We start from the raw sequence: 27,520 nt of genomic DNA, 5'->3' as shown, positions 1-27,520 counted from the left end.
GAGTCAATACAGCCCCCTCTCAGCCCCCCCCCCTTAATAGCACGAGCTCCTGTGGCATATTTATGCCTCCAAAGTGGAGCGTTGCGCCGGCGTTCCCGTTCGTGCGGCACCCGCACAGCCCGGCTGCTTGCTTCCACCAGCTGCTGCTGCCGATTCCCCTTAAAAATAAAACCCCTCTAAAGGTACAGCAGGGACACCTTAAATGCAGAGCTGTGGCGTGCAGTTAATCATATCCTCTTAACGGGTTTATTCGCTCATTAAATATTTAAGACTCGTTTCTCTTTATCAATAGTGTGGAGGCGTGCAGGCCCCGGTGCAAAGATTTATGCACACAATAGGATCGGTGCATTTAGATTTGTTTGAAGGGATCTGAGAGCCATTTAAAACTCGACCGAGGGGGACGGTTTCTGCTGCCTCTGTTTTCCTCTGGTGAGGTTTCTGCCTCCTGGCTGTGGCTGGGAGGTGGCAGGAGGGGAGGTCGGGGGGTGTGGGCTGACGGCTGCCTCCGGTACCCCCATAGTTGCTTTTGAAATAGCTGTGCCCCCGTGTTGAGGGATGCTGAGGTCTTGGAGGGGATGTGTCTGGCTTGAGTGTCTACCAGTGATGAGGATGGTCTGAGTGTGGAGGCTGTACCTGGTGCTGGGAGCGTGTTTGTGGAAGTGGTGTTTTGATCCTTGCTTCCCATCGCTGTTGTGGGAAGAGCTCTGCCGTTGCGGCTCAGATGTGAATTCCAGCTCGTCTGGCGCTGTTTGGGAGCCGTCATGCAGGTGCAACATCTGTTGTTCTTCTGTTATTACCTGGGCTCTGCTCTTCATGCAGGTGTAAGAGCAGTGGTGGCCTTTTCGGTTCATAGGATAGGGAGGGACAAAACCCACACCATCATCCTGGCTCTTCCTCCCCATCATCTGCCCCCCTGCCCACTGCAGCTCACCAGCCCACACCTCCATCCTGAGCATCTTCATCCAGCACCCACCATCTCCAGCCTGCACCCACCCTCGCCTGGTCCCCAGTCCCTACGTGGGGCTCTGTGGCTTCCAGCTGCTGCCAGATGTCACTCACCCTGGGTGCATGGAGGTGATTCCTCCTGCCTGTGTGCTCCCCACTGATGTGTGTGCGCCTGTTCCCCGAGCTCTGAGGGCTGGGGGTTGTGGTGTGGGGTGTCAAACAGGGCCAGGGGCCTCGCTGTGTGTCCGGTGCAGTTGCACAATGTGACCTGTACCCGTCCTTCCACGGAGCGCGTTGCTGGAGCTTGCAGGGACAGCAGGTCCCGGCATGCAGGACTCTCTATCTCCATCTCAGCAGCCTCTGCTTAGATTGGGAGGGAACATCTCATGCCAAGACCTGTCCTCCCCAGGCTGCAAGCTCAGAGTCGGAGATGGCAGCAGCTGACGCCCATTTTTTTTCACCCCCCGTGGCATCCTGGCAGGTTCTTCCCGCAGCTTTGCATGCAGCCAGACATGCCTGTTCCAAAAACTCCTCTCCGGGAGGTGCCGGGGGTGGATAGGAAGGGTGAGTAGCTGCAGTGGCAATGGGCAGAGCTGGCAGCTCCCTCCTGAGGGTGTGAGAAATACCCCAGCTGGATTATTGACAGCCCAGAGCATGGGAAGTGCGTGCATGCGTCAGATATTTACCCAAACCTCTCCTGCTTTGCAATGTGCCCACGAAAAAAAGGATCTGACAGCAATAAAACTGTCGGGCGGCTGCTGCTGCTTTTTTTTTAAAGTTCTATGATAGCTTCTCCCCCCCTTTTTTTTAATAGCTAATGCATCTGTCACTACTTTCCTAATGAGCTTTCCGAAAAGGGCCTTGGGGACTTCTACCTCTCCATGTGGGCTTGGATCGGAGCATACTCAGGGGAGGCAGAGAGGATTCAGCTCCCTGTTTCACCCCCGCCCCCTCCCCAAACTCCTCTCCGAGGGCAGGTTGTCCAGAGGGAGGGGAAGGCAGCAATATCTCAGCACTCGGCGAGCTGGCGTTCACCCCCTGCAATCACAGCCAATAATGACAAAAAGACGGGGCTGCTGCCAGAGATAGAGAGCTGAGCTCCAAGCGTTACAGCAATGTCACAGCCTTGGGACTGCTGCTGGCTGCTACTGGAAAGAAATTTCCTCACAACAGGCAGAGTTATAGGAAGGAGCCATTGATTGCATTAAAAAACACCCTCCCCACCTCTTTTTTTTTTTGGCATGGATTTTCAAGGCTTTTTTTTTTTTTTTTTTTCCCCTCTCCCCCCCCCCCTTTCTCTCTCCATTTGCCATTGAAGTTGCGTTCAATAAAACCCATCGCCCGAGAGCGTCTGTTCGCATGTTCTCAGCAGTACAATGGGCAGAGGACTGCAGTGTGCAGAGCCCCAGCCAGCCTCTGCAGACAATGAGGGGCTGGCAGCGGGGCAGGGGGGGCTTCTAGTTTATTTTATTTCATTTTTCCCCCACCTGCCAGCCCCCACTACTAATTGTAATCACAAAAGGCAAATGGGAAGGGACTGGGGGAGCAAGGCTGTGGTTCACTGGGGTCATGGTCTCCATCAGTCATTCTCCCAGCCTGTTGCTGGGTAAAAGCTCGGCTCCTTGGTTTATCAAAATGACTGTGCAGTAAAAGCCTCTTTGCCCAAACCTCCGCCCCCCCAAGAAAGCTGTTTCAACTGACTCAAAAAGCCTGAATTTCCCATTATCATCCACAGGAGACTTTCCCTTGACTTCTCTATGCACAGAAGGGAAAACAGAGGGTTTGGTGATTCAGGCACAAACCTGGGATCTCTTCCTTTTGCTGACGCTGTTGGCAAATCCCTTAGGATTTAGCCCAGAACATCCAGGGACCAAACGCTGCCATCTCTGTGCCATTGATAGGGCACAAGGGGATGCACCACTTGGCAGGAGTGAATCCCTAATTGTGCTGTGCCCGAGTGCCCCTCAGCTGTGAGATGTAACAGCGCTCACCCTACGTTGTGTGATGGTGGAGAAGCTAATAGCTAATAATGCCAGGGAGATGCTTCCAGATCTCTAGATAAAAGGTGCTCAAGGAGGGAGAATTATTATCAACATGGGCCAAAGAGCTACAGGGGATTCGAAATCTGTTTGTGTTTGTAGGATGTAACCACTAAGGAGGGAGAGACTGGGACAATGGAGCATGCACAGCACTAATGGAATGAGCGTAGGAAAGAGGATATCTCTGGAGACCCTTAGAAACCATTTCCCAGTGGTAAGATCTACTTGGGTTGTTTGTTCTTCTTCCCAGATGAGAGCTGCAGTCGTGGACGCTTTTATCACTTATGAGCTGGACTAGATGGAGGCTGGAGAGTGTATTGTACAGGCAAGCCCGCCTGGCTTTCCAGTGGGTGGGTACGGATTTGCCCAGTCTCAGCATCCCTTTCTGGCTTTCAGAGCTGTGTTTTGTAACAGAGGAACTGGGACTGGATGTTTCAGACCTGTTTTTCAAGCTTATGGGACTCAGGTTTGTCCTCAGGTAGAGGTGCAAGACATGACTTGGGCATCCTGAGGGTGCAGCGGAAGGGTTGTTCGGTGTGAGCTCATCCTGTCCCACCTTGGGATGGAGCCTTGGGATATGGATTGGGCCGAGGTGTGGATTTAGAACACCGCTCCGTGGTAGCATCTGGTGGTTCCTTACAGCCGTTTCACTGAGAGATTCCCTTTTTCCAGCTGACTCACTCGTTTCTTGCCGAGGTGACAGTAAAGCTCGCTCAGGCTCCGCATACTAACACACCGAGGTCCAGGCTGGAGGCTCCCAACAGGCTCTGAGCCCAGTGGGGCCAGGGACTGTACAAAACACAGGTTGTCCCATGAGATTAAACCCAAGCTAGACAAGCTGCTGTTTGTTGCCTGTGGTCTGGCAGTGCTGAGAGACCTGTACACTGCTGTGCAGAGCGTTGGGCGGGCAGGTCAGTCAGCACAGTCAGCATCCATCCCAGCTCCCCTGGAGCGTACATCCTGCTTGCCCACAGATCCTCACTTCCATCCTGCTCCAAAATCACGTCTCCTTTCTTTTGCATCCTGAGACAGCCCCATTTTGTGCTCAGGGGAGCTGCAGCCTCTCTCACTGGAGACCTGCAGCACACACCATGCTCTTTTTTTCCTCTCCTGTCCTTTTTTTTTTTTTTTTTTTTTTTTCCCCTCTCTCCTGGACACTTTACTTAGGTTCTTTCTTCCCTCTCATTTTCTCTACCATCAAATGAAAGCCATTCAGACCAAAACGGTTCAGTCTGCTCTTTGTGTCTGGAAAACAGAACACCAAAGACAGCTGGACCTACCCGAGATGGCCACGGCCGTGGCAACAGTGGCTCTTTGTTAGCGCTGTTGTCTCTGCCCCTATCTCCAGTGTCTGGGGCCCTGTCTCTTTAAAGCTTTAGTGTGCTGTGTCAAAGCCAACAGAGAGTTCAGCTTATTAATGGATTCGCTAGGTTAATATCCCAACAGTTTGGTGTGGTGGGTTTTTTTTTTTTTCCCTTTCCACCAGCATAATTTAGAAAGAGGGGGAGGGGGAGAGAAAAATAACCCAGTCCCATTTCTGGGGAGGAGGGCACGGCATGGCTCATTGCTTTGGAGAAATGGAGCTGGAATGGTTGGTCGGGGCCACGAGAAGGTGGTGGCCCAGCCCTTCGCCTTCCTGTCTGTATGTACATCTCTCTCTATCTCCTTCTCCTGCGGGGTTCCCTGCATCAAAGCTTCTTCCAGTTCTTATGCTAATGAGGTGCATTAATGCTTAATGACTGTGAACAGGCTTGTTTAATTGCACCTATCTGAGCAGGAGGCACGTTGCTGTATAAGAGGGAACGACCATGTAAGCAGCTGCATGCCCTCCTGGACAGTCTTAATTACATGTAAAACTGATGTGATCTAAACCACCAGGCTGGTGATTAGTTTAGTGAGGCAGGTGGTACTTTGCAATTCAGTGCCTCAGAAACTCTAGAGCAAGTGAGATCAGATTCTTTCGTAGGCTATGGAGGATAAGGCAAGCCCTGATCATCCTTGAATTTGATGTTGGGTGGGGACAAGCACGGCATAGTAGATTAATTTAATTAATTTATTGCAGTTAGTTTGCAAAGACATTATCCGCCAGCGTCTGTGCAGAATACTGAGCAGTCCCATTAATGCAATGCTATTTTGCCTGTAAATCCTCTCCCCCCGCCCCTTACAGGAGGAATGAGCTGCGATGGTCTCAGCTTTCTGCAGCGTTATCTCGCGCTGGTTGAATACGAGTGATTGTCTGAACTACAAAGGGGCCCGGCTAATGCAAAGCCATCCCTATTGGCACCAGACCTAGATTAATGACTCTGCATGCATTGACTTGGCTCCAAACTGGATTTCCCTAAAGCAGCTCGCTGCTGTCTGCACTCCCGTATCCTCTAACTGGGCTGGGATTGTTGGGCTGGCGAGAGCCGCGGAGCTGGGAGCACCTCCAAGTGGGAAGGCTGTGGATTAGGGGTGCACAGGTATGAAGGTACCTGTTATCGCCAGCCATCTGCTGCTCATTACCCGGCCTCGCCGCTTGTGGTTATTTGTTTTGCTTTTATTCACTCGAGGGGGGGATGTTTTTTAAAAACATAGAACAACCTTTTTTCGTAAATGGCTTTGGGCAGGAGAGCAAACCGAATCCAGCAGGATTCTGGGGTTGGTTGCGCTCCCAGGATAGGTATCTCCTGACTGGGTGGATGCTCAGCCTCTCCCTGTCCCTGCACTGGGTTCTTCCCCTCGGCTCTCTCCCTTGGGCACTTCCTCCCAGTTGCTGTCCCATGAACTCTCTGATCTCCCCTCTCCCTGCCCGCCCGGGCCCCAGCCAAAGCTCTTCCTGACGTTACTCCCACAACAACCACTTCCTTCCCGTCCCGGCAGCCCCCAGCTCCACAACCGTCCCTGCCCGGCCCCTCGCTATCTCCCTGAGACCCCTCTCCTGCTCCTCCGCTTCCAGCCAGCGCTGTTTATTTTGTAAAAGGGCTCAGAGGCTCTTTCTCCTGGAGTGAATCCCATGGCCCCAGGGCTGCCCGTGGTGGTGGTGGGATGTCACTCAGCATCCCACTTCCACCATGAAAGCCTTCTCCTGGTGTCCACAATACCCACGGGGTTTTGGGATTAGAAACGCACCACCTGGGACATGTTTTAGCCAACACAGCAGGACCAACTCCCCAAAGAGAAGCATCCCCCCAAGACTGACGTGTTTCAGGTTCAGCAGGGAGGGACGGCCTGGCCATGGCAGCCGCCTGCATGTGGTGGGAAGGTGGCAGGGCAGGAGCTGGGAATTAGGTAGAGGAGGTGTGTGGTAGGGGATGAGAGTGCTGTGGTGTTTTCCTTGGTGTCTTCCTCCCAGCCAACACGTTTGCTGGGAGGAGAACACACGTGGCCATGGCGGGGGCAGCAGCTGAGGAGAGGGGCTGGCAGGAGGAGACACAATGAGCCTGAGGGGAGAACAGGGACCTGCCTGGTTTTGGGTGGGAGCTCTCCTTCCACGGGAGCGAGCCCCACTCTGAGGGGCCGCAGCTGCCTGTCTCCCCATGGGGAAGAACAGCAGCTCCACCACCATCTGCCATCCCCTCACGCACCCCATCGAGGCTGTTCCCCTCCTCGTCCCACCAAGGCACATTTTGCTGCACCCAGCACTTGGCCTTGCAATGGCTCTGAGGAAAACTTTGGGTGGAAAAGCTGACTCTTGCTCTCAGAGGAGCCACCCTAAGTGCAACCCTGTGGTGGTGGCACCAAGACAGCCCCTGAGCATCGGGACATTGCTGCTCCCAGGGACCACCCGAGACCTCGCTGCAGTGTCACGGCCCCCCACAGTGCCACCACTTTGAGTGGGACAAGCACCCCGAGACACCCCACCACTGTGAAATCAGCTTTGCTCTCCTGAGGAGGGATGCTGCAAAACCAGTGCCATGTCAGGGTGCATCCCCTGGCGGGGGCTCAGCCCTGCCTCGTCTGCGGGTGAAACACCCTCGCAACGAACCCCCAGCCTGAGCAAAACCTTTTTTTAGCACTCCCCTATTTGCCAAGCGTACTTCCTTTCTTTTGATTCTTACCACCTACATACAGTCTGACTGCAACAGCAAAAAAAAAAAGGGGGGGGGGGGGGAGAAAGAATTGCAACATTCAGTCGAAGGCTTTTCTGTCTAATGACGTTAAATTTATTAACCAAAACTCCAGCTGCACCAGGCTGGGATCTAATAATATTCAGGCTATGGAGACATCAAGTAGAAAGGAGCTTAAAGCCCTTTTTATTTCACAGTAAAACTGTCAGTAAATAACTGGATTGTCTTGAGACTGAGAAAATGGGGATTTATCTTCCTGAACATGAAAAGTGTGCTTATTTTTTTTTATCAGCTTCAAAAAGCCCCAGCAACCTTGATTTTCCTTCCACACCGTTCTCAGCAGCTCTGCCAAGCCCCAAAACCACACAAATCAAGAGACAGGCTCTAAAGATATTTTTAATTAAATTAATTCCTTTTCCTTCCTTCCCCATTTCTCCCTTGTCCCCTCCTCCATCCTCTCTTTCTCTCTCCCTGTGTCCCCAGCTAATGACTTCTAAGCACTGTGACATTTCAGCACTGGCTGTCACTAACACCACACCTCCGTGCTGGTTATAAATTGGGCACAGAGACATAAAATTCCCTGCAGAAGGTCCCCGTTTGATGATATTCTCCGAGGTAAATCTCCAATAGCTCCCTGTTTTCTTTAATAACGCTAATAGGCATAGATTAATTAAACTGTTATATTACTTCCTTCTTTCTACCAGCACCAGTTAGAAATCTTATTACCTGCTCCTCTCTGCTTGCCTTTTCCCCAAGGTGGTTATATTCCAACCAGTTACCAAGGTTTCTCAGAGCCTGTAGCACAAGGTGAAACGGCAGACAGCGTCTCCACGAGGCTGGATCCTGCTCCCAGCCCTTGGCTCCCAAACCCCACCGGCCTCGGCAGCGCCCGGGCGGGTGTAAGCGGGGTCAGGATTAAGCCCGGTTTGTCTGAAGAGGTTCTGTCTTGAAAGCAACAGCAGGGCTATTGTTGAGTCTGGATGCCCACTCTAAAAGGGACCACAGCTGTAGGAAAGGGAATTGTATACATCCATCAACTCCTCCAGGGCCTCAGGATGTATTAGTTAAGATTGCGGGATAGCATGTCTCGGCTCCACTGAAGGGCTCCTTTGAATGACATGTTGGATATACTGTTGCACATCTGGCCGCTGTATTATTGAATTGCTCCTACGGTTGCATTTTCCAGACCGCGGGAATGTGTTGGTTCAGGAGTTGTTGGGGGGGGGAAAGGATGAAGGGGACAACATGTGGGAAAATTAGAGGGATGCATCCCGCGGGGTGGGGTGGGTTTGGATGGAGCTGTGTGGTGGAGGCGGGGAGGGAAGGGGGGAAGCGAGGCAATGCTTTCACACAAAATGCCGTGTTGCCATTTGAAATCCACTCCAGAGCTTCCTGCTCTAATTAAATTTGTCACCATCGTTACTATAATGCCTGCCATTCCTCCGGTGCTTTTTGTTCTCAGGGATCCCAAAACATGACAGAGGCAAGGGCAGATCCTCAGCGTTCCCTCAGCGGGAGCTTTTTCAGAGCAAAACAGGGAAAATACAGTTGTAGGAGCTGCTTTGGGGCAGGAGCACAGCCACTGCTGCTTGGGGGACACAGGCTGGGGAATCTGTGCAGCTCCTGATGGTCTTTTCCAACCTTAATGATTCTGTAAGGTGTCTCCTGGGACTGCTAATTTGCAGGCGCTTGGGTGAGCACCCTGGGAATGCCTTTTGAAGCACAGAGCCCTTCTTGGGCTTTCACTTGGCTCATCCCGCTCTCAGCCCCTCTGGACCCGCAGAGAGCCCAATGTCCCTGAGCCACCTCTGCTCTTGGCACCGTGTATGCCCGCTGGCCACTGCCAGCCTGCCAAGAGATGCCCCGTATGGCTGCTCCGTGCCGCTCTGGGGCAGGAGGAATTCACTAATTACTCACAGCTCTTAATATGGCCCCTGAACGCTGCCAGAGTGGCGTGAAGGGCTCAGAGCAGGAGACACAACCTGCTCCATCGTGTCTTCTGTGTCAGCTTGCAGCGAACTGAATGCAAAAAGGCTGTCTGAGCTGCAAACAGCAGAGCCCTTGGAAATTTAAAGGTGCAGAGCACAGAAAACAAAGGCGTTTGTGCTGCTGAATATTCATCCTGGCGTCTGATCCTGCCAGGAGCGAAGCCCGCACAGCTCCCGTGGAAGCTGATGGGAGGGAACCTTGGTCTCAACCTCATCTTGGGCTCCAGCCCAAATCTGAGGGGGGAGAGCAAATTAGTCCTTAATGCACATATATCTTAGACTAAAACCTGATAAGGGAACTCTCCTATGTTAATTTACCTGAGTTATTTACTATACTGATTGCTGAAGGTACTCTGATTAGCGCATGAAATATTTCTATACCTTCGGTCTGATTAACCCATATCTGCAAAATAAATATTTGTCTCATTATAGTTATGCGATCGTGCAATCAAAGACCCTATCATAATGGGAAAGGGAGAAGTATCCATGTGGAAAAGGCAGGGAATGGCGACACAGAACGAGCAGGTTGGAGAGCAGGGAGATGAAAAGCAGGGGCACGGCTGGAGGGGGAGGCTCAGTGGTCCCAGCCTCCAGCTGGGGGGGAGTTGAAATGCCAGGGAGGGCACGATTCTCCTCCGGTTTCACCGGTGCTAATTGGGACTAATTCCGTTTGACTCAGCAGCGTTGCGCCGGTCCCAGCGAGAGGAGGGTCAGACCTTGGGAATCACAGAGGTGAGTCCCAGCAGGCTCCCAGCCTCCAGCTTTTTTGAAACAGAAGCAGGGAGTTCCCGGCAGCGCGGTGCGTGTGCCAGTCTCCCAGACGAGCTCTTAAAATAGCCCAGCGCACCAGGCTGTGGCACCGGGGGAGAGCGCGGAGGATGAAGTGTTCAGTCTTCCTGGCCCAGATCCGGGGAGAGGGGGGTTGGCAGCTCCCTGCCCGAGGCGAAGGTGGCTTAAAGTGCGATTTGGGGACATGGGCAGCCGTCACCCCACAACCAGGTGGCAGGGAGCAGAGGAGTCATCAGCCGGTGATGCCGGCACCACTGAGCATGCTGGACATCCTCCCTCAGCGAGGGGAGCTGTAAGTCATCTGGAGGAGAGGATCCCCCCTCTTCTGTTACAGGGCTGTTTTGCATATGCTCTGTGAGGAAAAGAGAGGAGTTTTATTGTGGCTGCACAGAAGAGCTAAGTCAAGAGGCTGCTTTATGGCTGGCGGATCCCAGCGTGGAGAGCCAGGCGTCCCAGATGCAGCATATAGCAAAGCCTGGCAGCATCGTGGAGCACTGCTGCAGCACTGCTCAGAGAAAGAGCTGAAGTCATTTTTCTTCTAAGGGCAGGGGGTAGTGGGGAGGAAATATGAAGGCAGCCCTGTTGCTAAGGAAATCTGCTCTTTGTACGGTCGTACATTTAGGTAATGCTAATGAAAGGCCATATAGTAGCGAGGTGCGGATGTCAGCACTGTGCACTCCTGGATATTTGATTAGCATTTCTTTGACTTTGCCTCCTCTAACAGAAATACCTGAGTACATGGATAATAGGAAAACAAAATCCCCCCCCACTCCTCCTCTGCCAGCAGCCCAACGTTGCGCAGAGAAAGGAAAAGCCAAAATAAGACGCTCCATAATGAATGTGTGTTTTTTTTCCCCCCGCACACACCCTGGAGAGGATGAGAGCAAACATGTGATGAGAACAGAAATAGTCACATCACTTAATGCATTGCTGGACGGGACCCAGCCGGCACAGCGATGAACCTGGCGTGAGACCCGAGAGCAGCAAAGCAGCATAGCATCCCATTTAATGGCTGATGGCCCACAGATGTTTTAAACCTCGGGACTGCATCTCTCAGAGGCTTCCCTTTTCGACTCGAGCATCAGCAGGCAGCTTTTGGAAGCAAAGGCTGTGGATGCTCTATCCAGGGACCCAGCACATCTGCGGATTAGCTGGTGCGTGCGTATGTGTGTGGCATCTGAGCCCGGATCCGGTGATCTGGCTTAGGAAGCGGGAGAGGACCCAGGCTGCTGCTACAGAGCACCGTGTCCTGCTCTTGAGCATCACTGGAAGAATGAGTCAGCCTTTTTCCTTCACACGGGGGTCGAGTGGCTGCCCCTGTCTGAGCGTCACTAATAAAAGCACCCAGAAATGGAAGGGCTCTGTGCTTGCATGGCGTGCTTGTGACAGTCTTAAAGACCAGCTGCTCTGCGTGAGACTTCCAGAGAGCGAGAGCGTTTGAATGAAGCCCTTATATCTCTCTCTTTTTCTTTTTCCCTTTTTTTTTTTCTTGCCACACAGTGCAGCGTGGGCTCTGTTCCTCCTCGCCTTTTGCTCTTGCTCCCTGGGGCAGCCCGCTGTGTCTCAGAGGCATGAGGAGTGAGTCCTCCCAGGAGTCCTCCAGCTCGTGTGAGGAATGGCCCCTCGGGGGCTAAATCCAGCAGTGGGGCCCCGAGGTGGCAGAGACATCTGTGAGTGTCTCTCCTCAGTGACAGCAGCGCCTGGGACAGAGATTTTGGAGGTTTGCACGCCTTCATTCCCTCCCTGCCAGCACCTGCCCCTCCCTCTCGCCGTTGTGCAACATCCCAAGGGCAATTACAGCAATGCTTACGTGGAGGAGTGATATTGGGAAAGTATTTAGTCATTTTAACTGTTCTGCTGGCGGCTCCCCTCCCTTAAGGTGGTTCCTATTTCTTCTTCTCCCTCTCCCAGCATTTCATGGCAACTCCTCACTGCACCTCATGTGGCCCAGCGACCCTTCTTGGTGCGTCCTTGGCTACCGAGGGCTCCTCTTGGCAAGGGGGAGCACACACTCCCATGGAAGAGCCGCATTCCCCTCGGATAACACTTTTCCTTTCCTTTCCCCATCCCTAACGTGCTTATTACAGTGATTTTAAAGCTTCCACCCCGTAGAGCAGTGGAGGGGGGGGGAATGTTTTTGAAAGCAAAAGTAAGAGGCAGGAGGATGCAGAGCTTCTCCTGCTCTCAGAGGCTTCTGGAGGCTTCTCTGTCTCCATCCCTGGAGTGATTTTCCCGGGGCCCAGTGTAAACAAGGCAATCCGTTACGGCAGTTTGAGCGTTACTCCACAAACACGCCGCTGGTCCCTGCCCCCACCGCAGGCTCCCTCTGCTCCTGCTCTTCCTGCTGCTGTGCCGTGCTGAGCCGCGAGCCCTGGCTTGGCACGGGGGTTATCAGATGCTCGACCACACGTGGGAGTGACCTCCGAGCACTGGAGGGTGAGGGAAACTCCAGCAGGAACTGGAGTTGAGCCTTCACAGCCCCATCACTCACTGCACTCAGCCCGGCTTGGAGGGTCAGCTGCAAAACGGGGGAGTGTTCAGGGAAGTTTCAGGACACGGATGGACTCCCAAGGAAACACATGGAAGAGTCCTGGGTATTGTTTATCCTAAGAAGACAGTGAAAAGAAGAGGCCACGGTGAAGGAAGATAAGCTCACATGTGCACGAGAGCAACACTAGAAAATACATGATTAAGGTTACAAAGTCAGGCACGAAGCATGTAAGAAATCCCGGAATTAAGGACACCTGAGCGGCTTATGGCCGTGGAATGCCACGCATTCAGTAGGGCACAGTCTTGATTCCGTGGTCGCAAAGGTGTTCCTTCCACAGGGGCTTTGCCTCAGGAAGTATGGGATGGATGGAATTTGGTTAAAAGCAGCTCAGTGTCCAGTTTGTGACACTATTCTGTCTGTAACCCCAGTGCCTTGTTCTCTGTGCATCGTGCAACTCCTGTTTGGAGGGCAAATTTTTTCCTCCTGGACTATCCCAAAATGCTAAACCTGCTCTTGCCTCTGGCTTTCCCCTCCTTCCCTCTGTCCCACCTCTGTGCTTCTCAGTGGTTGGCAGGGGGGAATAACAGGACCCCCCCCCCCGTAATAACCCCTTTGGGGAGGGCTGGCTTTGCCCTGGGACCCCAGAGCAGGAGGGAATACACTCTGCAGCTCCAGGAGGGCTGATGCAAGTGCAGCCCACATGCTTCACACTGCCAGCATTTGATTTTCCATCTGTTTTTTGTTTTGGTTCAGTTAAAGGCAGAGAGGAGAGGTGGGTTTTGGTGTGAACCTCCTGTCTGTCTGCATGGGGTGTGTGGGACAAAGGCAGCTTAGCGTGGAAAGCCCCAGAAGCACCCCAGGGAGTGGGCTGGGGGACTTAGAAGACATCGTTTCTCCTGAAGCTGTGGGAAAAGTGTATATTTAGGAGAAGCAGCCTTGCAGCCTGCTGTATGTATTCACTGTCTGAGAGTCGAGCCAGCCAGAGCCTGGAGGGGACAGATGGAGGAATTAAGGACATCTCAGCTGGGCAGCAGGACCAAGGGATGCTTGCAGGGAAGCTGGCTCCCACACCTGAACCACTTTGGAGACAAGGCTGGGAGTTACCCAAGCTTTTCTTAGCAAGAGAGCCCTCCACCGGAATAATGTGTTGTGGACATAAAAGGAGATCTGGAGAGGGAATATTTTCACCCTGGAAGCTGCTAAGGAACTTGCATTTAGCTGCTAGCAATCTGTTTCAAACTGGGTTCCTGTCCCAGGAAAGAGAAAGCAGAGCAGTCTCGCTGCGCAGACCGACTGTAAATTCTTTCCTGGCTTTGCTGGGGAAAAACAATGTGCTCTCAGTGAAAACCTCCCAGAAATCCAGGACGTGGGTATTTTATATGTCAGCCCTCAGCCACTTTGGAGACAGCAGCTAAGGAGACCAGTCAAGTAGATCCCCTGACTTTTATTTACTGGCAGGTCAGTGGAGTGTCTGGCGAAGGACGGAGATGCTGCTGCCCTTGCTGAGCTGGGCAGGTCACGGTAACACACGCGTGACCACGGGAGAGAGGATGGGAAACCGCTCCTGAGAGAAGAGATTTGAGGGGGATATGTGTAGCAGAGCACAAAACTCAAAAGCCACGGTGAAACTTTGCATTTAGATGCCTGCAGCAGCAGCCCGGGGAGCTTTCGGTGAGGACCGATACATTTCCCGCCTCACGGCGTTTGCTTAGAAAGTATTCATAAATATACCCACCACTACTAACCATCCTTTTCTGCTGGGAATTGCCATTAGCAGCTAAATTCGGTGTTTTACATATAAAAAGCACTGAGACTTAATTCTGTGCGATGCTTTCTTCAAAGTCCTTGTAGAAGAGACAACTCCAGGCTGGATTTCGGCTGAGTTACAGCGAGGTGTTGGGAAGCAGGGATTGTATTGCTGCACCCGGGAGGTGCATGTGATGTGGCCAAGAGATGATGCCACGAAGGATGGGGGGTACTCCCCAAAGGTTGACCCGTCAGACTTGTGAGTCGCTGCACATGGAAGTAGCTTCCATCAAATGTGCACAAACAACTCACAGGGAGACCAAAAATGAGCAGGGCTTTTTGGATGCAGCAAGAATCCTAAAATCACAGAACAGTTTGGGTTGGAATGGGTCTTAAAGCTCGTCTCATACCAACTCCTGCCATGGGCAGGGACACCTTCCACAGGTTGCTCCAAGTCCCATCCCACCCGGTCTGTGGCCCCCAGGGATGGGGCAGCCACAACTTCTCTGGGCAACCTGTGCCAGGGCCTCCCTACCCTCACAGGGAAGGATTTCTTCCTAATATCTAATCTAAACCTGCCCTCTCTCAGTGAAGCTTATCCCTGACTCTGATTATCCCATCGTGTTGCAAATTCCTGCTGCAGCACAGGGGGTCTTGTGAGATGTTCAGCCTTTTGGACAGGGAGGGAGGTTCCTGTTCCCTCAGCTGCTTTCTCAGCAGTACCTGGACTTCCCCAGGAAGGAGATGCAGATGAGAAAGGAGCACAGAGCGAAGGTCCCCACGGAGTTGCTGGTTTGGAAGGAGATGCAGTCTCATGCTCTGGTCTGCGGAGGAGTTTCCAAACACGGGGTATTAGGATGGGATTTCAGTGGAAGCGGATTATCCCATTTCTCTCTTCCCTGAGCACATTTCTCCCGCTGAAGCAGCACATGACAGGCAGGGCAGCCGAGGCAGCCAGCGGGGCAGCTCCCATGCCATGCCTGCCGGAGGGGGGCTGAGCCCAGAGCTCTGGAGGGTTCCCTGTGTTCCCAGTGTGGCTGCAGCAGGAGCAGGGATGGCAGGAGAGGGATGGAGGGGGAGCAGACGGCGGGCACGGAGCTGCGGTGCTGGATGGGCGGCACAAAGCGCTGTCAGAACAGCAGGGACTCCGCTGGCAACGGCTGCAAATGGAGATGGAAAGGGCTGGAGAGGAAAGGACGCGACACAGCTGGTCCCCTTCGGCTTTGATCTTGAAAGCAAAGGGGTGTTGGCCACAGAGCAGAAGCGGGAAAGAAGGAGGGGGGGTGACTCATAAAAATATTGGTGTTTCCATGAAGCTGCTGTTACCTGAGGACAGGAAGGAGGAGGGACCTTGCCTGCAATTGTGGGAGGGGAGCTGGAAGAAAAAGTCCCCCCTATGCAGAAATTTCCAGCCCGCTTAGGAACACGGAGCTGTTTGCTCTGGAGCCAGAGGGTTGGTTGTTTGCTGGGAGTTGCTGGTTTTGTGCAGAGCAGAAGGTGGTTTGTGTGCTTGTTGCTTCAGGGCAAAAAGAGAGAGAAAAATAAAGGAAGAGCTGGTTTTCTTGGAGGTCGGGGTGGAGATGTCTTTGGAAGGGAAAAAAGTGATCTCCTTTGTAACAACCCATCCTGGGCCTCTATATCCTTCCTGCTGCTGGATGAGGGAGTGTGTCAAGGGGCATGATCCAACCCTGGGTAGCTGGGGAGGAGTCAAACACACCCCAGGATCTTCAGTCAGAGATTCTGGCCACAGGAGGGCTGAGGTTTGGTCTTCCTGACCACCACGGGGTTTGTGCTGGGGAGAGGGTTGTGGTTTACTCACGGGCATGTAGATTTGTTCCACGTACCTGTCCCTTCCTCTCCCAAGTGATAGATGTGCCCTGTCCTGCACAGGAGGACACGAGAAGGATGGGTGATCACGGCTGACACCTGCCCTGCACCAAAACAAGCTCAAACTTTCTCTCTCTGCTCCTTCCATGAGCCCTTTGGGGATTCCAGCTCACAGAAGCCTTATATGCAGCATTGGACCAGCTCTAATTTTTATCCTGGAGGCAAAAATCACTGGAAATAATGCTTCATCACTCTGAAGGTCCTGACACCACCCTTAACCACCACATCACGAACCTCCTGTCGCAATTGTGATCTGCGTATGTGTCAAATCTTGCCTCGCAGATAAAAGCTGCTCCACAGGCACCTTTTGTACTAAAATACGGAGCCTTTAAAATGTGAAAGAAACAACAAAATGTAGGACGCCACACAAAGCTGACCCACTGGGGACTGGGGGGGAACCCGCAAGAAGGAGGGCTTGACACACAAAAATTGTTTTGTTAACAAAGCATCATTGTTCCACTCTGAATCGGTTTGACTGGAGTGGTAGAAACACCCCATCTGGAGACAGATGGAGAGTTTTCTGGCTAAAGAGACGGCGGGAGGAGAGCCGGCTGACAACCCAGCAGATAGCATTGTCTGCTGCTACCTTGGCAATGGGGAGGAGAAAGGGCGGGTGGAAGATTCGGCGTCCCCTGCTCAAACCCGCCCGTTGTGCTGGGTCCCTCTGGAGGGAGGTGCGCGCCCAGGTTGGCAGCTCACACCTCGGGATGATCCTCCCTCTTTTCTCTTTGGGGCTGGTTGGTCTGGGGAGGCTACAGGTCACCGTGTGGCCCTCCCAGGTGCTCTTGGTGAGATGGTGCCACACCACTGGTGTGCTGTGCCAGGGCTTCGTGTGGCGTGGGTTTAGCAGCACCGGGGGACCAAAGTGGAAGCAGCTTCCCAAGGTGAGAGCAGGAGGCTTGCTCCTGCTCCTGGATGGGTTTTGCCACTAACTTCCTGGAGAGCAGGATTTGGGCTGGCTGGGAGGATGCTGAGTGCAAACCAGCATGGTCAGAGATGCTGGGAGTGAAACTGGTGGCAGCAGCAGCAAGAACTGAGGCAATGACAAAACGCCCAGGGCCGGGGCATGCACGGGGTGCCCTGGTGACCCAGCAGGCCTGCAGGATGCCTGAGGGCCAGCTCTTGGGATTGCCCTGGCCACCTTGCTGAGTGAGGAGAAATCTATGCTGAATGCCCAGGGCCTCTGAGCTACAGCACAGGCTAAACGTGAGTGAAGTGGTTTATGGTGCCAGGCTCTCCTGGTACATGGTGTCTGTCTGCCCGTGAGAGCTCACCAACAGCCCCTGCTCCCTCTGCTGCCTTCCACGCCTGATGGGAAACTCTGGGGTGGGTTCTGCTCCTGCCAGAGCTTTGAGGGATCATATCCTGCCCACCCTATCTGAATTCCTGATGACTTGCTAATTGCTTGACACACTCTACTTGCAATGCAAGAGACAGGCTCACGTCATCCTCTGTGGTTTGCCAGGGGAGAGTGTGAACCTCTTTTTGACTTGCCTTGAAATAGATGAAAAAGAATAGAGCTTGATATGATTAATGTGAAAACTTCAGCTTGGTTTCCTGCCTTGGCATCAGGGCTTTGGTCTTCTTAGCATCACCGTGCCTTGTTTTTTGAGGATTGGGCACACATGGGAGCATCTGAGAGCTGCTGGTGCTGGCTGTGGCGGTCTGGGGGCCTCTGTGCAAGGCCTGTCCATAATCCCCAGCTGCTGGAGACATTCCAGGTTTGTGCAGCAGTCACTGAAGGATTCAGGTGGTTGCCCTGAGGCACTTCTGAGATAATACCTCAAGGGCTCATATTCAAACCCACTGGGGCCTTTACAGTTGCATGGTGGAAATCTATTCAGATGAACCATGGCTTTTCAGGGAGCCAGATGAGCAGCCCAGCTCGCCCACTGGCTGCAGGCCGGCTGTCACCCATGCACAGGGGATCAGGGGGCTGGCACAGCTTCCATACATCCAGCAAAAAAACCCTTAGAAGTAATAAAGTAAATTACTTTACTGGGTTTGGGTTTTGAGTCTCAGGGCTGCAGATGCAGCAGCGTGGTGGGGGCAAGGGGTGTCCTGTTGCCCTGGTGTCCCCAGACCAATATTGGCTTCCCAGCCTGGCTCAGGGGGTTTACCCCCTGCATCACCTGCTCTGGGACAGATCCAGTCTGGTCTGAGCAGTGCTGAGCTGGTCCAGAGGGATGCAGCACGGGGTGGAATGTGAGGGTGACAGGAGGGTCTGTGTCACATCATGCTGTTCAGTGCATGAGATCCCAAGGTGTTTGCATCCATTGTGGCACCACAGGTGCCTTTGGGATGAAGCGTGGCCTCAGGGAGGAGAAGTGAAGGTGGTCACTGAATGCAGGATGGAGTAGAAAAGGTCAGATCTATTCACCTGAGCTCTCCTACAATGTGTCTTGGTTGTCCCAGTGGGAATGGACCTGGGAGAAGCAAGATGCTTGGACAGCCATCTCCTGCTTTTACAGCCATTTGGCTGCCCTGGGCTGCTGGGGACATTGTCCCCACTGCCTGCCCCGAAAAAAACATCCTTTTGCTGTCTCGGATTTCAGCCCTGCTGCTGCACCAGCTGCACCGTGCTGGCAAGGGAGGAGAGGGGAGGTGAGGCAGGGCAGGCAGGCTCGGCTTGTGCCCACTGCTGTCACAGCGCAGAGCCCTTGGCATGGCTGTGGATGCCAGGAGCCAGCTGGGGCACGGACCCTGCCGCTGGGCGCTGGCTGCCCTGGGAGGAGGAAACAGGGTCTGGATTGCTGGTGATGCATCAAAGCATCCACGAGTGAGGTCTGACACATGCCTGGCAGCAGGTCAAGGTGCTGTTCGCTTTGCACTTGCCACTTGGAAAGCAAAGCATTTCCCCAGGGAAGTGCCATCCACCCCACCTCCACCCCCATCCCGCTATCCCGGCGTCTCGCTGCGTGGCGCGTGAAATCCTTCACCTTGCTTTTCACCCTGTGCAGAAAGGGGAGAGAAATTCGCATGCGAGCTCTCCCGGGAAGCACAGGGGATGGATTCACCTTGCTGAGAGGCGAGGGAATCGCTGGGAGAGAGGTGCTGGAATAATCGCCGAGCGGATTAATCTGCAGCGACTCCGTTGTCGCCAGTCACCGGCGTGCAGGCGCCCGGGGAGGTCGGGCGCGTTCGGGCGGTGTGTTGTGCTGCTCCCTCTGCCTCCCAAACCGCCTCCTGCGCTGGGCTCTGTGAATCAGCATTTCTGCAGTCGGAATGAGACAGCGGGGAAAGGCAGGAAGATGTCAGGGCACGGGGAGCCCGGCGGGGAGGAGGATGGCGGGGAGGGGAGGTGGGGAACACACCTCGTTAAAAAGGGGCAGCCTGTGAGTTGGGGGTGGTCTCATGCCGCGGATCTGCAATCTGCTCCCTCCAGGTTTTTGCTCATTACCGCCGTACTCCCCTCGTGCGCAGTGGCGAGGTAAACAAGCGCTGGGAGCGATGCCTCCCCCTCCCCGCCGCCGGCGACGGGGGAATGTGACAAGCTGGCACTGGGAGAAAGGCATGAAAGCGATGTGATCCGCTGCGGCTCCTGAGCCGAGAACCCGGGGAGATCCAGTTACAGCGGCGGGGTTAGAACAAAAGAGATTTGCCTCCGGGATCGGTTCCTCCCCGTTTTCCGGGCTGTGCACGTGCGTGGAAACAGCCCCGCTCTCCCGTGGGGAGCGCCGCGGGCTCCGCAGCACCCGCAGCCCCGGGGCCCGGCTGAGCACCGAGGGCTCCAGTGCTCCGAAATGCTGCTTATTCCCAAAACAGGGAGAGGGCAGGGTGATCCCCCTGGGACAGGCCTAGAAATAGCAAGGCCAGGCCGGGCTTTGCAGCGCTTGGAGATCAGGAGCCAAGCTGGGCAGTCAGCTCCAGACTTTCCTCTGCCGAGGGCTGAGCTCTGGGCATGGGGTGTGATACCACCCCCTGGTCCCCATGGCTTGCTCCTGCACCCAAGGCATTTCCAGGTGACACCTCCTCCCCCCCATCACAAGGCTGGCCACCGAGCAAAACCCCAATCCCTAAAAAGGCTCTTCTACCCCGTAACAGCTGTGCCAACACCGTGTTATCCAAGATGCCTTTAACCCACAGCCGTGGCGGGGCCGGGGGGCACCGTGAGCCTTTCACATGTGCTGCAGCACTGGCTCGAGGAATCAGCAGCATCCTGCACCCTGGGATGCTTGTCGCTCATTTTGAGGGGGATTTGGCTTATTTGGGGGTGGGGTTTTTTTGGCATAGTGCCTTCTCCCAAATGCCGCCGGGGATGAGCCGTGGAGAGCACAGATGTGCATCCCGAGCATACCACAACGAGGTTCCTGATTTAAGGACTGTGATTAACCTCTTTCCGACAGTTGCTAACCAGGTGCAGGATTGTAACGGGAAGAGGAGAAAGCTCAGTGAAAACAGCCAGTTTTCCTCCGTCACCTGGAAATGCACACGGATGCCATTTTCTGCCTGGAAATCAGGCAGGGTTTAGGATTTATAAAGGGCTCAGGGACACCCTGTTTGTATCAGCACTGCTCTGTAGCTGCTCTCCAGAGCCAATCTTCTCCTTTCCTACTTGGGATCCCAAAAACAAGGCATCGATGCAGTATGAATCCGGCACAGGGTGTGTGGGATCATGGGCTATGGACTCGGGGATTTGAATGCAGGGGTGCTAATGGGAAACAGGGCAGAAAATCACCTCGGATTTACCTGGTCCAGGTTTCCCTGGGACCTCGTTCTTTGGAAAAACAGGTAGTGGGAGGAGAAGTGGTATTCCACAGTTAGGCATGAAAAGGGGAACCATTGCAGCTTGTGTTTTGCAGTGAAGAGTTAAACCAGGAGCTGCCAAAATTGCTCATTTTCAGGAAATCTGGTATCTGTGGGATTCAGGGCTCCTCTGGCCAGGACTACAAAAGAGCTGGAGAGGGACTTTTTCCAAGGGCATGGAGTGACAGGACAAGGGGGAATGGTTTCACACCGACAGAGGGCAGGGATGGATTAGATATTAAGAAGAAATTCCCCCCTGTTAGGGTGATGAGGCACTGGCACAGAGAAACTGTGGCTGCCCCATATCTGGAAGTGTTCAAGGCCAGGTTGGACGGGGCTTGGAGCACCCTGGGCTAGTGGAAGGTGTCCCTGCCCATGGCAGGGGAGTGAAATGAGACTGTCTTTAAGGTCCCTTTCAGCCCAAACATTCTGGGATTCCGTGACTATTTCTGGCCTCCCAGATCAGGGTTTCATGTGTGACACAAATGCTGTATCTCACCCCAAATGCCCCTCTGGCATCGTGGTGGGATTTAGATCGACTTCGAAGTTGCCCATGGGTGTTTTCCAGAGGGTCTTAATTCCTGTTCCAGCCCCTGGCTGGATGGTTTAAGGACCCCTCCATTGTACCTCCTCCCCTTTCCATCTCCCCATCTCTTAAGTGCAGACAAATCCCTGTGTTTCCCCCTAAAGAGGCTGCAGGCTGCATTTCACACTGAGGCTCCAAATACTTTGCAGAGTCAAGAACTGTTCCTTGGGGGAACGGTGGGGAGAAAGAAGGATGGGGGAGTGGGCAAGAGGGGACCCCCCAAAGGGGGTGAGTAGAGAATAGGTTTGGGAAATGTGAAGAGACAGAAAAATTTATTAAAAACAATTAATAGCTGCTCCAACCAAGGATTTAAACTGAAACCAAAGCCTTAGGGAGGGAGGAAATGAAGTGGCATATGATTGTTATTTTATTGCTTAATATTTTTTTTTTAAATATGATATGCTAAATGCAAATAAGCATTTGTACCGAGGAGGAGAGGGAGGGGATGGAAGACATGCCGGGAAAAGTGAGTGGGATCTAGGTTTTGCATCGTTCACTGAATTACTGGCAGGTCTTTTGTAACATCTGTTAAAAATAAAACAAACATTCATTTCCATTTCTCGCTGCCTGAGATGGCTCCTGCAAAAAAATTTCAACCTGTCCAGGAATTTGTCTTGAAAGTTGCCCTCCCTCTCCTCACGCCCCCTCTTCTCCAGGGGAGATTTCCTTCCTGGACTTCCCAGGGGCTCCATTAGCCCCACATTAAAGCCTTTTTACTTTGCTCTAAAACTCTCCATCGAAGTAAAAGGAATTCTAATAAACCGCTGGGAAGACTCTGCTATTCACTCTTTCCATGGAAACACGGCGCTGCCTCAGAGTAGAGCTCCTCTCGACGGAGCCTGGGTCACGGCAGGAGGAGACCAAGGAGGGATGCAGAGATGGTTTCCATTATAAGAGACCTTTTGAGAGAAATAATCACTGCTCTCCCACCAAGGAAAGCCTTCGAGACGTCAGGGGCCTCAGCACAGCCCGGGAGCAGGGCCAGCCTCGGAGGGGGTGGTGGAGGGAAGTGGGGCTGTGCTGGGCGCTGAGAAAGTCATTAAAACATCTGATTAGTGGAAATTAAGGTGCCCAGGATCAATTCCTCCTTCCTGATGGGAGGGATGAGTCTGGGAGGGTGGATGGACCCGGTGCTTCAGGCAGAGGCTGCGCGGGGGGCTTGGAGCTGGGGATGTGGGGTGTGGTGAGGGGACAGGGTCATGGGAGGACATGGGTGGCTCCATGCCCAGGGCTGTGCTGCATGGACCAAGCATCACACCAGGAGAATACGTTTTTCAAGGCCAGAAAAAGCCTGCTTGCTCTGGGAGGGGGGTTCTGGCTGTTCCCTGGGTCCCAGGCTGAGGAGGTCAGGGGATGGATCCCTACCTAAAGCCGCTGCGATATAATTAATTTCCAGCCTCCTCGCAGGCGCAGTCATCCCGAGTGTTGCTGTTCCAACACCATGCTGCAAGATGAAGGATTTTATTTTTTTTTTTTTTTAAGCGTGAGGAAGCTCGTTAGAAATAGCCCGAAGGGCAAAGTTAGGAAATGAAAATCCATCGGATCCGCTCAGAGCCGATGCAAGGAGCCTGATGAGAGCTGGGGCAGGGCTGCTGCTCCCTGCCTGCGAGGAGCCATCATGTGTGTAGGGTGTGTGGCACCTGGTGCAAGGTGCCACCCGTGCCAGGGGATGGGAGTGATCCATTGGGATCGTTGGGAGTGGGGCCAAGGGAGAATCAGCCAGGAAGAGGGATGAGAGGAAGATGAATGAGGAAGAGCATCCCATGTGGGTGGTGGGGAAGTCCTGGGGACCCCAGGTTGGCAGAGCATGGCAGGGCCGGATGGAGGAGGAGGCTGGAGGGGAAAAGCTCATTTACCTCAGGATGCTTTATCGTTTAGGCTGCAGTGGTGAGACACTGAGGGACCCGGAGCGCCTTTGTTTTAGCAGCTTCAGAAATGACGTTGCAATGAGTCATTATTTTTTGGCCTCTCCAGGGCAGGAGGTGGGAGGTTACATCCAGGGAAGCCTCCAGCTTTCATCAACAAGGTGAGCCCTGCTCAGAGAGGATAGGAAGAGGCTTTTTGATGGTGGTTGTGCTTGCTTGTGGTAGCTCAGGGTGACATCTTTGGGTGCTCTGGGGCCAGATTTCATCAAGGGATGGAAACCTTCCCATCCACACCACTGTGCAGCAGCGTCCTCTATGAGCTTGGGGCTTTAACGAGTAAAGTTAATTGCTGTGATAGGTGGTGGTCTCCCACCCAGCCAGTGGTTGGGCTGAGACAGACACGGCCGTGTCACACAGACAGAGGTGATGTGGGTGTTGACACCTCGGAAATGCTGAGAAGTCATGAAATCAGCCTTTGTGAACCCGTAAATCGCAGGCGCAGAGCTGTAAAGGTGCTGGAAAAATCACAGCGCTTAATAACCAGTGTTTGGTGGGGATTTAATTTGCATATGGGGCTCTCGAGGGCTTGTGATTTCAACCTTTCTCCTCACCACAGCGAGGGTTTGAGCAGAGCAGAGCTGAGGTTCTCCTGAAATCACAGGGCTCCTGGAGGTGGGGATTTTAAACATACCAGAGCCAGGAAATGACATGGATGGACCAGGCTGTTGAATTTATGAGATTTTAGTGTAAAAATAACACATCCTTTAGTTGTCTCTCAGTCCCAGAGGAGAAGCTGGGGGTGTTGTCCATTGGATCTGTCGCACCTTGGCTGTACTTAGGGCGGCAATGGTGCCAAATGGTGCTGAGCTCTTCCCTGTGAAGGGCAGCATGGATTGGTGGTTAGGGGGGATAACACTGAGTCCCAGGAGAGCTGTGAGGTCCCAGCTTAGTTTACCATCCTGCAGAGAGGCGTGTGTGAAGTCAGAGGTGGCTGGGAGCGTGCTGTGGTGTGTTAGATACAAACGACCAGGCTGGGTCTGGGATGGGGATGAGGGTAAGGATGAGGACGAGGAGGAAGAGGGCAGGGAAAACAAGAACAAGCAGTCTGCTTTGGCAGGTGTTGGGTACCCTTATGAGGTTTGGTCTGGTTTGCAGCTTGATACCTCCTATCTCAAGTAATTAACAGGGAAAAGAGAGGGCCTGGTTATCCATCCTTCAAGAGCAAGGGGTTGAATTGAAAGGCAGCGCCTTGGAAGTGGATCAAATAGCTCTCCAGCCCCCCGCGTACGGCTCGGAAACTTGCTGCCGTGCTGCGTTATCAAGGTGAACAGCTTTAGTTCAATTAACGAGAGGCTCAGAGCGGAGTCGTGGGAGGAGGCAGGGCTGGGCGTTTGCACCCTTTGGGAAGGAGCCGGGAGCACGGAGCTGCACGGCAGCGACCCCGGCACCGCCGGTGGCAGGACACGGTTGTCCCGCTGTATCAGGGCCACCAAAGCTCTGCGTCCCTTGGCGAGGGGACCGGCTCCCCTCCTCGCCCCTGCAGCGGGTTTTATTTACCCCTTGGAAAAATCGGTGTGTGTGGAAGGATTTGCTCTTTGTTACCGTCTTCTTTTCCCCTCCTGCTAATAATAAACCTCCCCAAAATCAATCGCTCCCAGCGATGAGCTGCCTTCAGCTCACTGTGCGCCTAAATCCCCGCAGATGACGGTGCTGGGAGCCCGCGAGCCTGGATTTTTCCTGCCGGTCGCTGCCTGGGCTGCAGCTGGCTCCGGCACGCAGAAAGCTGCAGGTGTGATTTGTTCATTTGCCTCCACCCCCCCCTGCGCTGCCTCCCTCCTGCTCTCCTTCCCTGCTGCCACCGAGCCCACCTAGCTCATCCCACCCAGACCCGCATCCCACCCTGTGCCGACTCCGGCGTCTCCCCAGTGCAGCGCTGGTGGAGGGTTGGGATCTCTGGGGCTGGAGAGTGTGTGTGTGGTGTGTGTGTGTGTGTAGGGGAGGGGGGGTTAATCTGATCCTACAAGGTTGGAAGAGGGAAAAAAAAAAATCAAAACTATAAAGAAGGCAGCAGCCTCCTCCTTTTCCCTCTCCCCCGCTCCAGAGGATTAAGCCTACCAAAAAAAAAAAAAAAAAAAAAAAAAAAAAAAGAGAGAGCGAGGAAAAAAAAAATGTCTGCAGCTTTCTGTTGACCCTGCATGATGGCATTTTTGCGCTCTGTGTGCTGCCTCTGCTGATTGCTATTCCTGGCACAAACACACACACACACGCACACACACACACACACACACACAGAGCCCCAGCACGGCTCACACGGGCACGGCGAGCCCACTCCAAAATACAAAAAAAAAAATCCCCCCAAACCCCCAAACCATTCCCCAATCCAACCCAAACCGGTGCCGCTTGGTGTCCCTGGCCACCCTGGTCTCTGCTGGGAGAGCCGCCAGCACCCGCTGCCTCTCGCCCTCTCCTCCACCCCACTTCTCACCTCGGTCCCCAGCTCCAGCGAGCACTTTCTGCCGGAGCCGCCCGCAGCCAGAGCCCTCCACCACTCCTACCGCTGGCATTACATTTTCAGGCTGGATGCTATAGGGCCGTTTCTAATTACCTTATATCCCCTAGTGGTCTATGAATAATGGTTAGTGAAGGAGCTCAGAAGGGCTGCTGAGAAGGGAAGCAAAAAAAAAAAAAAAAAAAAAGGGAGAATTGTGCTATTTCTCACATTTTTTTTTCTAAGGATCTAATCTGGCTACTGTGCTCTGGAAGAGGAGGAGAGCGAGCCAGCAGGAGAGAGAGGAGAGAGCGAGGACCATCGCAGGTATTGTTGCAAGCTACATCTTTGTGCTTTTTTTTTTTTCCCTTCCTTTTTTTCCCTGCCTTTTTTTTTTTTTTTTTTTTTTTTTCCCCGTGAAGGCGCAGCAGAATCGGAGGTGGTGTGGGTGGGTGGTGGGGGGGGTGTGTGCGCGGACAGAGCTTTTTCCGGATTTATTTTTCTCTTGTGCAACTCGTGTGCCGCTGCGATTGAATGGATGCACGGCGCCGGCACCGCGGAGTTTGGGGAGGGAGGGGGGATTATACGTGTGTGTGTGTGTGTATGTGTGTGTCAGTGTGTCCTATTTGCAGCAGCAACGGAGGAACCGGGGGTGCGTGGGGTGGGGGGCTTAGGGGGGGTTTGGTTGTTTTGCTTTTCTGGAAGTAATAAAGAAATTTGCAACCGGTCCAAAAACCCCTCCTGACTCGCCGATTGATGGGTGTCTGAACAAAGATACAGCTGAGACTTGGAATGTTTGTGTGTGTGGAAGGGATGGGGGTTCGTTTGGCTTGCCCTGACTCCTACTTTTTGCAAAGTTAAAATAATAACGGGCGCGGGGCTGCGAAAGCCTCTGCAGAGGGAAATCTTCCCAGGGAGGCTTATTTAATTGAGGAGTTATGGATGTGCATGGTTTTATACTTCCAAAAGTTGCGGCGGTGCCGCGGGCGGGCGCCTGGCTCTCCTTGCCGTTGTCTGCACGTGAGAACGCTGACTTGATGGATTTTCTTTCTTTTATTCGGTGGCTGGCGGGGCAGGAAAAAATGGATCTAGCAGATAACCCAAGGAATCGTGGGGTTTGCACATCTGGCTGTGCCTTTGGAAAGCCCCTCGGTGGGACTTTCACCTCCCGCTCCCTTTCTCCCACGGCAAATTTTGCCTCCAGATCCTCCGTTGACATTAATAAACAAACAAACCAGGGAATAACCGTGGAGCCCGGTGAGGGGGCTTGGAGTGCTGCCGGGGGTGGGGGGAGAACCGTGTGCTTTTGTTTTAAATAACGAAACGGCGATGATTGAAAACATATGAATAGGATGCAATGCAGAGCGGGTGTGTTGGGAGGGGGGGAAGAGCTGGAAAACTGCTTATACGACAGAAGCAGAGCTTGAATGAGTGTGGTGAGATGAAAGGCGAGGGGTCTGTCCCTCGCCTGGCTGTGAGGCTGCAGGGAGTGTTGGCGGAGTGGGGGGTGATTCCCAAAGGCTGAGGAATGGTCTTGGTGTGGGGAAGCTCACTGAGGGGGAAAAAAAAACCCAAACCTGAAGTATGTGATTAATATCCCATCCAACTTTGCCGGCTGCGGTGTTAATGGAGCTAATTGCACTGGCAAATAATAAAATCAGAGGAAAATATGCCTGTGCGTGGAGGGGGGAGATGCGTGGGGAGCAGAAGCAGGTCCCAAAACCCTGCTGGCCCCCCAAAAGCACCGGCGAGGTGGGTGATACCGAGGCGGTATCCAAACGTGGCCGGATTGTGTTTATTTGGGCGGAAATAAAGATGGAGCAACTGCCCTGGGGAAGGCTGTAATCCCCCAGGGAACGGCTCCGAAACCACGCCGGTGCTGCCCTTCGCTGCCTGCCCTT

At 53.5% G+C, this 27,520-nt stretch overlaps 1 protein-coding gene across 4 annotated transcripts in view; it reads left to right on the top strand.

The window, feature by feature from the left end:
- Positions 1-27,520, top strand: part of RAI1 (retinoic acid induced 1) — a 74,357-nt gene that overhangs the window by 9,129 nt on the left and 37,708 nt on the right. Inside the window, exons 1-2 of one of the 4 annotated variants that reach the window (XM_050317082.1) lie at positions 2,340-3,198; positions 25,866-25,946. The gene's annotated coding sequence lies outside the window, so the exon portion shown is untranslated. Of the gene's footprint in view, positions 1-2,339; positions 3,199-25,263; positions 25,767-25,865; positions 25,947-27,520 lie in introns of those variants that run through there. The other 3 variants (XM_050317081.1, XM_050317080.1, XM_050317083.1) reach the window with 3 other exon arrangements.

The sequence above is a fragment of the Myiozetetes cayanensis genome, unplaced genomic scaffold, assembly GCF_022539395.1.
Source record: "Myiozetetes cayanensis isolate MyiCay16 unplaced genomic scaffold, myiCay2020 scf20-37, whole genome shotgun sequence".
Classification (NCBI taxonomy): Eukaryota; Metazoa; Chordata; class Aves; order Passeriformes; family Tyrannidae; genus Myiozetetes; species Myiozetetes cayanensis.
The sequence above is the reverse complement of the archived record's forward strand: the minus strand, read 5'-3'. Positions and strand labels throughout refer to the sequence as shown.